Source organism: Uranotaenia lowii, chromosome 1 (genome assembly GCF_029784155.1).
Source record: "Uranotaenia lowii strain MFRU-FL chromosome 1, ASM2978415v1, whole genome shotgun sequence".
Taxonomy (NCBI): Eukaryota; Metazoa; Arthropoda; class Insecta; order Diptera; family Culicidae; genus Uranotaenia; species Uranotaenia lowii.
The window spans coordinates 62,552,799-62,565,024 of NC_073691.1; positions in this window are offsets into that span (position 1 = coordinate 62,552,799).

Here is a 12,226-nt window from a genome sequence, read left to right on the forward strand (position 1 = left end):
CCTCATTCTACAAAATTTAACACAACACTTCCCGTTACTCAAATATCTGTATTAAATTAGCAGAATTTTGTTAACTGATTTCTGAAACATAAAATGCCGAATTATGGTGTCCCTTATGTGTTAATAATGTTGAACAACACACTGGGAGATCATAAAATGTTGTGTAAATTTTTTAGGTGAAGATTATATAAATTATTTATTTTTAATCTGTATTGTGAATCAGAATTAAAATATAAATTAACAAAGATCTGAATTTGACTTTTCATTTTTGGATTGTCATTTCAAAACTTTAAATTTTTGAATTTTGTGTAAGAATTAAGTTTAAGAACTTCGAATTTGAATATAAAACCAAATGATTTAAATTTGATATGAAATGAAAAACCAAGTTTGAACCAGGATTTCCAGCAGCTTTTCATTCCTTATTACTTATAATTATTTGAACGGAAAATCAAGAAACCTGAACTGGAGACAGAATCCGAAATACGAAATTAGGAATAAAATTTTTATTATGGAAATTATGGAATCAGGATTCAGAACCTCTGAAATGTGTCAATTTTAATTCAAAATTTAATATTCAGACCAGCATTTTGTTGAAAAAGTGAGAAAATTTTGAAACAGTGTAGCAGAATTTTGAACTAGAATGGATTTTCGAGGTTTTGGTACAACAGTTTTTTATCTAGATTGTTACTTTAAATTAACCTTACTCATAACTTGGTTCTGAATTTAAAATTTTGAGTGTAGAGTAGAAAACCTCGTATGCTTTTTTGGATCTCATGGGGGGGTTTAACCCCCAAAACCCTCCCCGTTCCTACGGCCATGCCTACAGATAAGTTGCTTAAGATGAAGTGAGGTTAGGGCATGTAGTCTTTTATTCAAATAAGTTTTTATGATTGCTGAAAGTTGATCAATCACTTACAGTAGACCGCTGCAAGCTTTGTATGGAAATTTCAAATTCTTAAATTTTTACACCTCCCATAACTTTTTTTGGTTTTTTTTTGCTGCCAGAAATAGCCATACAAATTCTGGAAGCGATCCATCCAGTCCTGAATTAGCGCGACGAGTTTTAAGTTTGTATGGAAATTTGTATGGGAAAACCTAATTTTTCATTCAAAAATCGCCAGAGGTGTTCTGAAAGTTCCTAAAAATATAACTTTGGATGAAAAATGTTCCTTGATTCTTGCAGTACATTTCATGTGAACAAAGCACAAACGTATCTTGTTCCCCAGAAAAGTTATTCAATGTTTTATGAAATTTTTCTTTCAAAATTCATATTTTTTATTATATCATTTTTGACTGCTTGTTTGAAAGCTGTGTAACAGTAGGATGGAAATAAAAAATCTCAAAAAACTGCTTTGCATTGCGAGAGAATTTATTGACTAATAAAGCCTTTGCATTTCATGCAATTATTAACAGCTCTAGCAAGCAAAGTCTGCCATTTTTTGAATACTTTTCAATGGATTCAGATTTTTTATTTTGAAATGGTTATAACTTTTTTCATGAAATTCTTAGCTGCTTGTCATGTAAGCAAAAAATGAAGCTTAACAATAGTCAAAACTGAAAATTAAAGGCCGACTTCATTTCAAGCTTATTTGAATTTTCTGGATGATTTAATGTGCAAAAATTTCTTCTTCCAAATCATCTCAAATTTTACACTGATGCTAGGTGACCCAAAAGGCAACGAAAAAACATATGGGAGCAAAAAGTCATTTTTTTCAGCGGTCTCGGTATTCCATGCGGTATCGATGCTCCAAAGGACCATTTTAAGTAGTGTTTCGATATAACGTAACTTCGATATAAAGCAACGAAAAAAAATTCGTTGCTTTATATCGATGTATCACTGTATATACTAGCTGATCCCATACGAACTCCGTTTCGCTTTCAACTTGGAATATGTCATGAACAGTTTGCATAAAAGTCAATTGCCAAGCATTTTCCGGATGCATATTTGAATGCACTGTTAAGTAATAATTGCAAAAATATTGGACGATCATTTCTTCTGTCGTCTGCTACTAAATTTGAAATCAGGAATCAATTGATCGTGCCAAAAAACCCCGTGTATAAATTTCGACTCAATCGTTGCATAACAACGCAATTGTTGCCAAAAAGTTAAACCCCTTTCGTTGGACTCTTATACAATCTTCGATACCTGAAATCGATTGCCCTTCCCTCAAAACTCCAGTGAGCCAATTTTCAAAGCAATCCATTGTATAATAACGTCAATGTTGCTAAAAACAGTGAAACATTAATCTATATGGAAGTTAAAACCTTTTTTTCGAAATCTTTTTGAAATTTTACACTTTTGCTTAAAGTGCACAAATTATACTTTGAATTTTCAAAATTTATACCAAAATCAAGAGCTGATATAAAAAAAAAACAAATTTACATTCAGTACCTCTAAAAAAGTCAAAATCAGTTTTTAAATTATTTACATCTCGGAAAAAAATGAATTTTGTTTCTTTTTGTTATAATTGTGAATGATGATTTTAAGTTCTGGATATGAAGTAAAAATCTCTATCACAAAACACCAATTCCTTCATACTGAAACATGTATGTATGTTTAATGTGATAGAATTCAAACAAAATTAAATTAAAATTATTAAGTTTAGAATTTCATAATATAGGTTATTAATCTGAAGTTTCAAAATTCATATTTGAATGATGGAAAATTGAGGGTGAAATAAATTCGTACAAAAGAATTTTTACTGTGATTAAGAACCTCAATTCCTATTTTGAAATTCTAATTCATATTTAAACAGAATATTTTGACCTGTTTCTACATTGACGACTTTCCTCCGATTTTGAAAATATTATAAATACAAAATGAAATCCTTATGAGGAACATTTCGTTGCCAGAACCTAAATTCAAAGTGGATATTATGCGGCATCAACACTTATTTTGTATATAAATATTGAATTTGTTTTGTGAAATATTGGTGACTATGTTAAAAAGAAAGATTAGAAAGTTAGACCAATTGAAGTCATAAGAAGAATTTGACTACACTACAATTTCAATTTATTGCTATAAAGGTAATTTAACACTTGAAAACCAAAGATCTTTTTCAACTTCTTAGAACGACCAAGACCTGTTAAACCATTAAACATGGTAGAAATTTTTCAAATTGAAGAAAATTGAAAATTACATGATTAAGTACCTACAGTACATCTATCTATACAGTTTAAGGATTTTTTTGTTTTCTTCTATCTAAGCGAATAAAAAAAAACTACATGGTGAAGACAATAAATGTATGACGTCAGCTCAAAAAATATTTCAGACTTTCAGTCTTAAAACCATATTTACCCTCTCGACTTTTTCAAACTTTCATTCCATTAAAATTCAAAACCAGATTGAAAATTGTACATCGCGTAACTTTTGATCGCATCTATAGAACTTTTCAAAAACTTCAGTTATGTTTACTTTAAATTTAATAAATCACTCTGCAAAATTTCAATAAAAAGAATTACGAAGTTTTTGAGATATTGAAGTTTGAATGGTATGAGACCAAAAAGTCCGATATTCGTAGAATTACAGTGGAATTACTGTATCTCTGGCCACACAATCTTTAGAAAGCTCAAATTTTGTGGAATGATAGTGTGATGAAGATTTGCAGAAAATTGTCATCAGTAAAGTAAAAAGTCCTTTTTTGTCAACAGTAACGTGAATATCGTCATGTCGTTTCGGGAGACCTGTAGTTTTTCTGTGGCTGGATCGAAATCCCGATTCATTTTATTCAAAAATATAGTGATTTGATTTTTCACAATTTTCTCAAATACCTCGGAAAACGTACATGGTATGCTGATTGGGTGGAGATAGCTTAAATCCAAACTTTTTCCTTTTTTACGTATTGGCAATTTTTTTAACCATTTCCTAGGTTTTGGGAAATTTTGAGGTTGACAGAATTAAGTTGAAAATGAATGTTAAAGGATTCATTAATGATGGTAAGAACATTTGAGAATAGGCATATTGTCAGATCCGCATTAAAAATTAATTTTGGCATTGCGTACTTTCGTAAAAAAAAGAAATGCCAATTTTGCCTAGAATTCTTTATGCCCTTATCTTTACTACTCGTTTTCCGACCTGTTATCGGTTGAGATTTTTCGTGCTAACTGTTCAAATATACTCATAACTTCAAGATAAAATATTTGCATTACACAGCAATAACTTATTGTTACCTAATGATTTTTTTTATTAAACTATATTTAGAAGTTTAGTTAAGTTTCAATAGTTATTTTACACCAAGCCTTGAAAATTCACATGATAAACCACAAGATTCGATTCACCCACCTTTTGTTAACATCAAATAGCTACATATGCAAACGTGGGATCAGATCCTCCTTATAGTGTCCCTACAAACCAGCACATCCGGATTTCCGATGGCACGAACTAAGGCGGGCCTGAAGGCGTTAAAGTTTGTATTGCTTTTTGCTGCTTAGCAGGCAAAATTATCCTTCGCCATCATCCTGTTGGTGAAGAGAACTGCGTATGTACTGATAATCCAAAATGGCTTAGACGGTTTTAAATTTCTGCACCCAGTTTGGAGTGAGCTAACAGGATTAGCTAAAGACATTTTACTTTTTGCCGTAACCGACCTTCCGAATATCGACTCCAGAAACACTGTGAATCCCGTAAAGGTAAGAGGCGTTGCCGCAGCTAGTAATTTAAAACTCCTGAACGCTCTAATTGGGAAAAGTTTTCAGTGAAAACCATAAAAGCAGTTTCAAAGTCGATTTAATTTGGGCCAGGACGTGACCTGCCGTAAATCAGGGGGAAAATGTGGGACCGATAATACGATTTTTTATGGCAAAGGACACGCAACTTTCTCGAAACAAATCTCCCGCTGCATAGTTCATTTGAATAGAGATGAGCGCGTGTGTTGAAAAGTTCGGGAAAATTCATTGGACGAGTTTGATGGCTTTCTATTATCGGATTTAAGCCAGGTGAAGTTTTCTTTATCAGTTAAGGTCAGCTTTGGAATGGGATGTAGAATCGTATCGAATTTAACTGAAGAATAGCCCAAAGGCATCACGTTCTGCTTTGATTTTAGCCCAGTCAAAAATTATTATTAAAAATATCTCGTAATTATTGCTAACAAAATTATCAAAATTTTCAGCTAGATTTTTTAACCAGTTGAGTTAAGTTAGATTTTTAATCCAAATTTTTCTTAAGCGCCCAGGGACTGAAAAAAACCAGGACAACAATCACATTCTAAATCTAGATCATGAACTTGAACCTGAATTCTGAATCCGCGTTCAGAATCTAAATTCTGAATCTGCGTTCAGAATCTGAATTCTGAATCTGGATTCGGAATTCTTTATTTGAATTCTGAATCTGAATTCTGAATCTGGATTCTAAATCTGAATTCTGAATCTGAATTCTGAATTCTCAATCCGTTTTCTGAATCTGAATTCTGAATCTGCATTCTGAATCTGAATTCTGAATCTGAATTCTGATTCTGAGTTCTGAATCTGCGTTCTGAATCTGCGTTCTGAATCTGCGTTCTGAATCTGCGTTCTGAATCTGCGTTTTGAATCTTCATTCTAAATCTGCATTCTGAATCTGCATTCTGAATCTGCGTTCTGAATCTGCGTTCTGAATCTGCGTTCTGCATCTACATTCTGAATCTGCGTTCTGAATTTACGTTCTGAATCTGCGTTCTGAATCTGTGTTATGAATCTGCGTTCTGAATCTGCGTTCTGAATCTGCGTTCTGGATCTGCGTTCTGAATCTGCGTTCTGAATCTGCGATCTGAATCTGCGTTCTGAATCTGCATTCTAAATCTACGTTCTGAATCTGCGTTTTGACTCTGCGTTCTGAATCCGAATTCTGAATCTGCGTTCTAAATCCAAATTCTGAATCTAAATCCTGAATAAAAAAAAAATAAAAAAAAATCTGAATTCTGAATCTGCGGTCTGAATTTTAATTCTGAACCTGAATTCTGAAACTGAATTCGGAATCTAAATTCTGAATTTGAATTCTTAATCTGAATCCTGAATCTGAATTATGAATCTGAATTCTGAATCTGAATCTGAATTCTGAATTCTGAATCTGTTTTCTGAATCTGAATTCTGAATCTGAATTCTGAATCTGAATTCTGAATTCTGAATCTGAATTCTGAATCTGAATTCTGAATCTGAATTCTGAATCTGAATTCTGAATCTGAATTCTGAATCTGAATTCTGAATCTGAATTCTGAATCTGAATTCTGAATCTGAATTCTGAATCTGAATTCTGAATCTGAATTCTGAATCTGAATTCTGAATCTGAATTCTGAATCTGAATTCTGAATCTGAATTCTGAATCTGAATTCTGAATCTGAATTCTGAATCTGAATTCTGAATCTGAATTCTGAATCTGAATTCTGAATCTGAATTCTGAATCTGAATTCTGAATCTGAATTCTGAATCTGAATTCTGAATCTGAGTTCTGAATCTGCGTTCTGAATCTGCGTTCTGAATCTGCGTTCTAAATCTGCGTTCTGAATCTGCGTTCTGAATCTTCATGCTAAATCTGCATTCTGAATCTGCGTTCTGAATCTGCGTTCTGCATCTACATTCTAAATCTGCGTTCTGAATTTACGTTCTGAATCTGCGTTCTGAGTCTGCGTTCTGAATCTGCGTTCTGAATCTGCGTTATGAATCTGCGTTCTGGATCTGCGTTCTGAATCTGCGATCTGAATCTGCGTTCTGAATCTGCGATCTGAATCTGCGTTCTGAATCTGCATTCTTAATCTGCGTTCTGAATCTGCGTTTTGACTCTGCGTTCTGAATCCGAATTCTGAATCTGCGTTCTAAATCCAAATTCTGAATCTGAATCCCGAATCAAAAAAAATAATCTGAATTCTGAATTTGATTTCAAGGTGATTTTTTCGGCTTTCAGTCAATTCAAATAGCAAAAACGACTATTTATTTAACGTTCCAACGTTTCAATCCATATAGGATCGTCATCAGGGACTGTAAAATTTATTGTGTGTAAACAAAATTTCAAAAAGTCTTCACAAAATTAACCGTTTCTTACCTAAAATGTGTCGTATTTCTTGTCAGGTTTGATTCAGCTGATCAGGTAAAGCTGTCATTTTGTGTCTGTTACCATCGAACACATACGAAAAATAAACCAAAAACATAAAACCACCAACACAGAAACACAAATCCAACAACATTCAAAAAACAATAGCACAGACTAGTTGTAACAGATCAAAGCAAAACAAAAAGTGAAAAGTAGTGACTGTGGAAAATCGATGCTGCGGAAATATAATCAAGAGAATAGTAGGAAGTACGGATTTTACACAGTAAGTCGAACAGCACTACAAAAACACTAGATTCACAAATTTATCACAAAATATTGTAACAGACACAAATGACAGCTTTACCCGATCAGCCGAATCAAACCTGACAAGAAATACGACACATTTTAGGTAAGAATCGGTTAATTTTGTGAAGTCCTTTTGAAATTTTGTTTACACACAATAAATTTTACAGTCCCTGATGACAATCCTATATGGATTGAAACGTTGAAACGTTAAATAAATAGTCGTTTTTGCTATTTGAACTGACTGAAAGCCGAAAAAATCACCTTAAATTCAAGTAACAGTCGTTAAAAAAACATCGTGAATTTGATTTCTGAATCTGAATTCTGAATCTGAATTCTGTATTCTGAATCTGAATTCTGAATCTGAATTCTGAATCTGAATTCTGAATCTGAATTCTGAATCTGAATTCTATGTTACTTTAATTTGTCGGACTTATCGGTTAAAAGTGATGTCCTTTTTAGTAGGGACATCTAAAGATTATGAAATTTTATAGGTGGATAGAAGGTTAGATGAAAATGAAAGATGTTGAAAATGAGCGGGTAGAATTTATTTAGAAGCATATCATCACATATCAAATTTTTGTTCCTCACGGGCCTACTATTTACTATGAAGCGGTAGATACAGATACAGTTGCGTTTCTGAGTTAAAGGGAGTATATCTGAACGATCACACACATCTTTTTGTTCGTCTGCACTGCAAGTTTTCTCTTGTGGGGCGGACCACGCTTGGCCTACTAATGTGTGGTGGTAGATGCAACTCTATCTGTATCTACCGCTTCATAGTAGTAGGCTCGTGAGGAACAAAAATTCGATATGTGATGATATGCTTCAAAATAAATTCTACCCGCTCATTTTCAACATCTTTCATTTTCATCTAACCATCTATCTACCTATAAAAATTCATAATCTTTAGATGTCCCTACTAAAAAGGACATAACTTTTAACCGCTAAGGCCGACAAATTAAAGTAACATACAAACATTATGGTGGTTAATATCTTCATTAGAATCTGAATTCTGAATCTGAATTCTGAATCTGAATTCTGAATCTGAATTCTGAATCTGAATTCTGAATCTGCATTCTGAATCTGCATTCTGAATCTGCGTTCTGAATCTGCGTTCTGAATCTGCGTTCTGAATCTGCGTTCTGAATCTGCGTTCTGAATCTGCGTTCTGAATCTGCGTTCTGAGTCTGCGTTCTGAATCTGCGTTCTAAATCTGCGTTCTAAATCTGCGTTCTGAATCTGAATTCTGAATATGAATTCTGAATCTGAATTCTGAATCTGAATTCTGAATCTGAATTCTGAATCTGAATTCTGAATCTGAATTCTGAATCTGAATTCTGAATCTGAATTCTGAATCTGAATTCTGAATCTGAATTCTGAATCTGAATTCTGAATCTGAATTCTGAATCTGAATTCTGAATCTGAATTCTGAATCTGAATTCTGAATCTGAATTCTGAATCTGAATTCTGAATCTGGATTCTGAATCTGAATTCTGAACCTGAATTCTTAATCTGCGTTCTGAATATGCGTTATGAATCTGCGTTATGAACCTGCGTTCTGAATCCGAATTCTGAATCTGCGTTCTGAATCCGAATACTGAATTCTGAATCTGAATTCTGAATCTGCGGTCTAAATCAGAATCCTGAACCTGAATTCTGATCCTGAATTCTGAATCTGGACTCTGAATCTAAATTCTGAATTTGAATTCTGAATCTGAATTCTGAATCTGCGTTCTGAATCTGCGTTCTGAATTTGCGTTCTGAATCTGCGTTCTGAATCTGCATTCTGAATCTGAATTCTGAATCTGAATTCTGAATTTGAACTCTGAATCTGATTTCTGAAACTGAATTCTGAATCTGAATTCTGAAACTTAATTCTGAATCTGAATTCTGAATCTGAATTCTGAATCTGAATTCTGAATCTGAATTCTGAATCTGAATTCTGAATCTGAATTCTGAATCTGAATTCTGAATCTGAATTCTGAATCTGAATTCTGATTCTGAGTTCTGAATCTGCGTTCTGAATCTGCGTTCTGAATCTGCGTTGTGAATCTTCATTCTAAATCTGCATTCTGAATCTGCATTCTGAATCTGCGTTCTGAATCTGCGTTCTGCATCTACATTCTGAATCTGCGTTCTGAATTTACGTTCTGAATCTGCGTTCTGAATCTGCGTTCTGAATCTGCGTTCTGGATCTGCGTTCTGAATCTGCGATCTGAATCTGCGATCTGAATCTGCGTTCTGAATCTGCGTTCTAAATCTGCGTTCTGAATCTGCGTTCTGAATATGCGTTCTGAATTTGCGATCTGAATCTGCCCTCTAAATCTGAGTTATGAATCTGCGTTCTGAATCTGCGTTCGGAATCTGCGTTCTGAATCTGCGATCTGAATCTGCGTTCTGAATCTGCGTTTTGAATCTGCGTTCTGAATCTGCGTTCTGAATCCGAATTCTGAATCTGAATCCTGAATCTGAATTCTGAATCTGAATTCTGAAACTGAATTCGGAATCTAAATTCTGAATTTGAATTCTGAATCTGAATCCTGAATTTGAATTATAAATCAGAATTCTGAATGTGAATTCTGAATCTGAATTCTGAATCTGAATTCTGAATCTGAATTCTCAATCTGAATTCTGAATCTGAATTCTGAATCTGAATTCTGAATCTGAATTCTGAATCTGAATTCTGAATCTGAATTCTGAATCTGAATTCTGAATCTGAATTCTGAATCGGAATTCTGAATCTGAATTCTGAATCTGAATTCTGAATCTGAATTCTGAATCTGAATTCTGAATCTGAATTCTGAATCTGAATTCTGAATCTGAATTCCGAATCTGAATTCTGAATCTGAATTCTGAATCTGAATTCTGAATCTGAATTCTGAATCTGAATTCTGAATCTGAATTCTGAATCGGAATTCTGAATCTGAATTCTGAATCTGAATTCTGAATCTGAATTCTGAATCTGAATTCTGAATCTGAATTCTGAATCTGAATTCTGAATCTGAATTCTGAATCTGAATTCTGAATCTGAATTCTGAATCTGAATTCTGAATTCTGAATCTGAATTCTGAATCTGAATTCTGAATCTGAATTCTGAATCTGAATTCTGAATCTGAATTCTGAATCTGAATTCTGAATCTGAATTCTGAATCTGAATTCTGAATCTGAATTCTGAATCTGAATTCTGAATCTGAATTCTGAATCTGAATTCTGAATCTGAATTCTGAATCTGAATTCTGAATCTGAATTCTGAATCTGAATTCTGAATCTGAATTCTGAATCTGAATTCTGAATCTGAATTCTGAATCTGAATTCTGAATCTGAATTCTGAATCTGAATTCTGAATCTGAATTCTGAATCTGAATTCTGAATCTGAATTCTGAATCTGAATTCTGAATCTGAATTCTGAATCTGAATTCTGAATCTGAATTCTGAATCTGAATTCTGAATCTGAATTCTGAATTCTGAATCTGAATTCTGAATCTGAATTCTGAATCTGAATTCTGAATCTGAATTCTGAATCTGAATTCTGAATCTGAATTCTGAATCTGAATTCTGAATCTGAATTCTGAATCTGAATTCTGAATCTGAATTCTGAATCTGAATTCTGAATTCTGAATCTGAATTCTGAATCTGGATTCTCAATCTGCGTTCTGAATCTGCGTTTTGATTCTGCGTTCCGAATCTGAATTCAGATTCAGAATTCTGAATCTGAATCTGAATCTGAATTCTGAATCTGAATTCTAAGATAAGTTAACCACCGTTAACTAATTTTGTAAATTTTATTTTTCGGCATATCGGTGAAAAGTAGTTCTGAAATTGAAAAAGATGGATAGAGAAGTGAGAAGAAAATTTACAGATGTTGAAAAGAGCGAAAGAGCATTTTTGCGAGGAAACTTATTAACGTACACCATACTTTACCCTGCAACATTTCATTATTTAGGAGAAGTAGTACCGGGATAGAGGCTGCACTACCTTAACCTATACAATTAAATCTGGTTGGTCCGAAGTCTACATGTGGTGAACACGTATACCCCGGACGGGCAAAATATGGCGTACGTTAAGCTCCAGAAAGCTTCCCTGATGCGCCCAATGGTTCCATCGATGCGCTAGCCGTGTTGATATTTCGTTATCACGGCATGAATGCACTATATGAGTGCTAATCATTAGGGTCAACGGTCTAGGTTAAGGTAGTGCCACCTCTATCCCGGTACTACTTCTCCTAAATAATGAAATGTTGCAGGGTAAAGTATGGTGTACGTTAATAAGTTTCCTCGCAAAAATGCTCTTTCGCTCTTTTCAACATCTGTAAATTTTCTTTTCACTTCTCTATCCATCTTTATCAATTTCAGAACTACTTTTCACCGATATGCCGAAAAATAAAATTTACAGAATCTGAATTCTGAATCTGGATTCTGAATCTGAATTCTGAATCTGGATTCTGAATCCGAATTCTGAATTCTGAATCTGATTTCTGAATCTGAATTCTGAATCTGCCTTCTGAATCAGCGTTTTGAATCTGAATTCTGAATCTGAATTCTGAATCTGAATTCTGAATCTGAATTCTGAATCTGAATTCTGAATCTGAATTCTGAATCTGAATTCTGAATCTGAGTTCTGAATCTGAGTTCTGAATCTGAATTCTGAATCTGAATTCTGAATCTGAATTCTGAATCTGAATTCTGAATCTGAATTCTGAATTCTGAATCTGAATTCTGAATCTGAATTCTGAATCTGAATTCTGAATCTGAATTCTGAATCTGAATTCTGAATCTGAATTCTGAATCTGAATTCTGAATCTGAATTCTGAATCTGAATTCTGAATCTGAATTCTGAATCTGAATTCTGAATCTGAATTCTGAATCTGAATTCTGAATCTGAATTCTGAATCTGAATTCTGAATCTGAATTCTGAATCTGA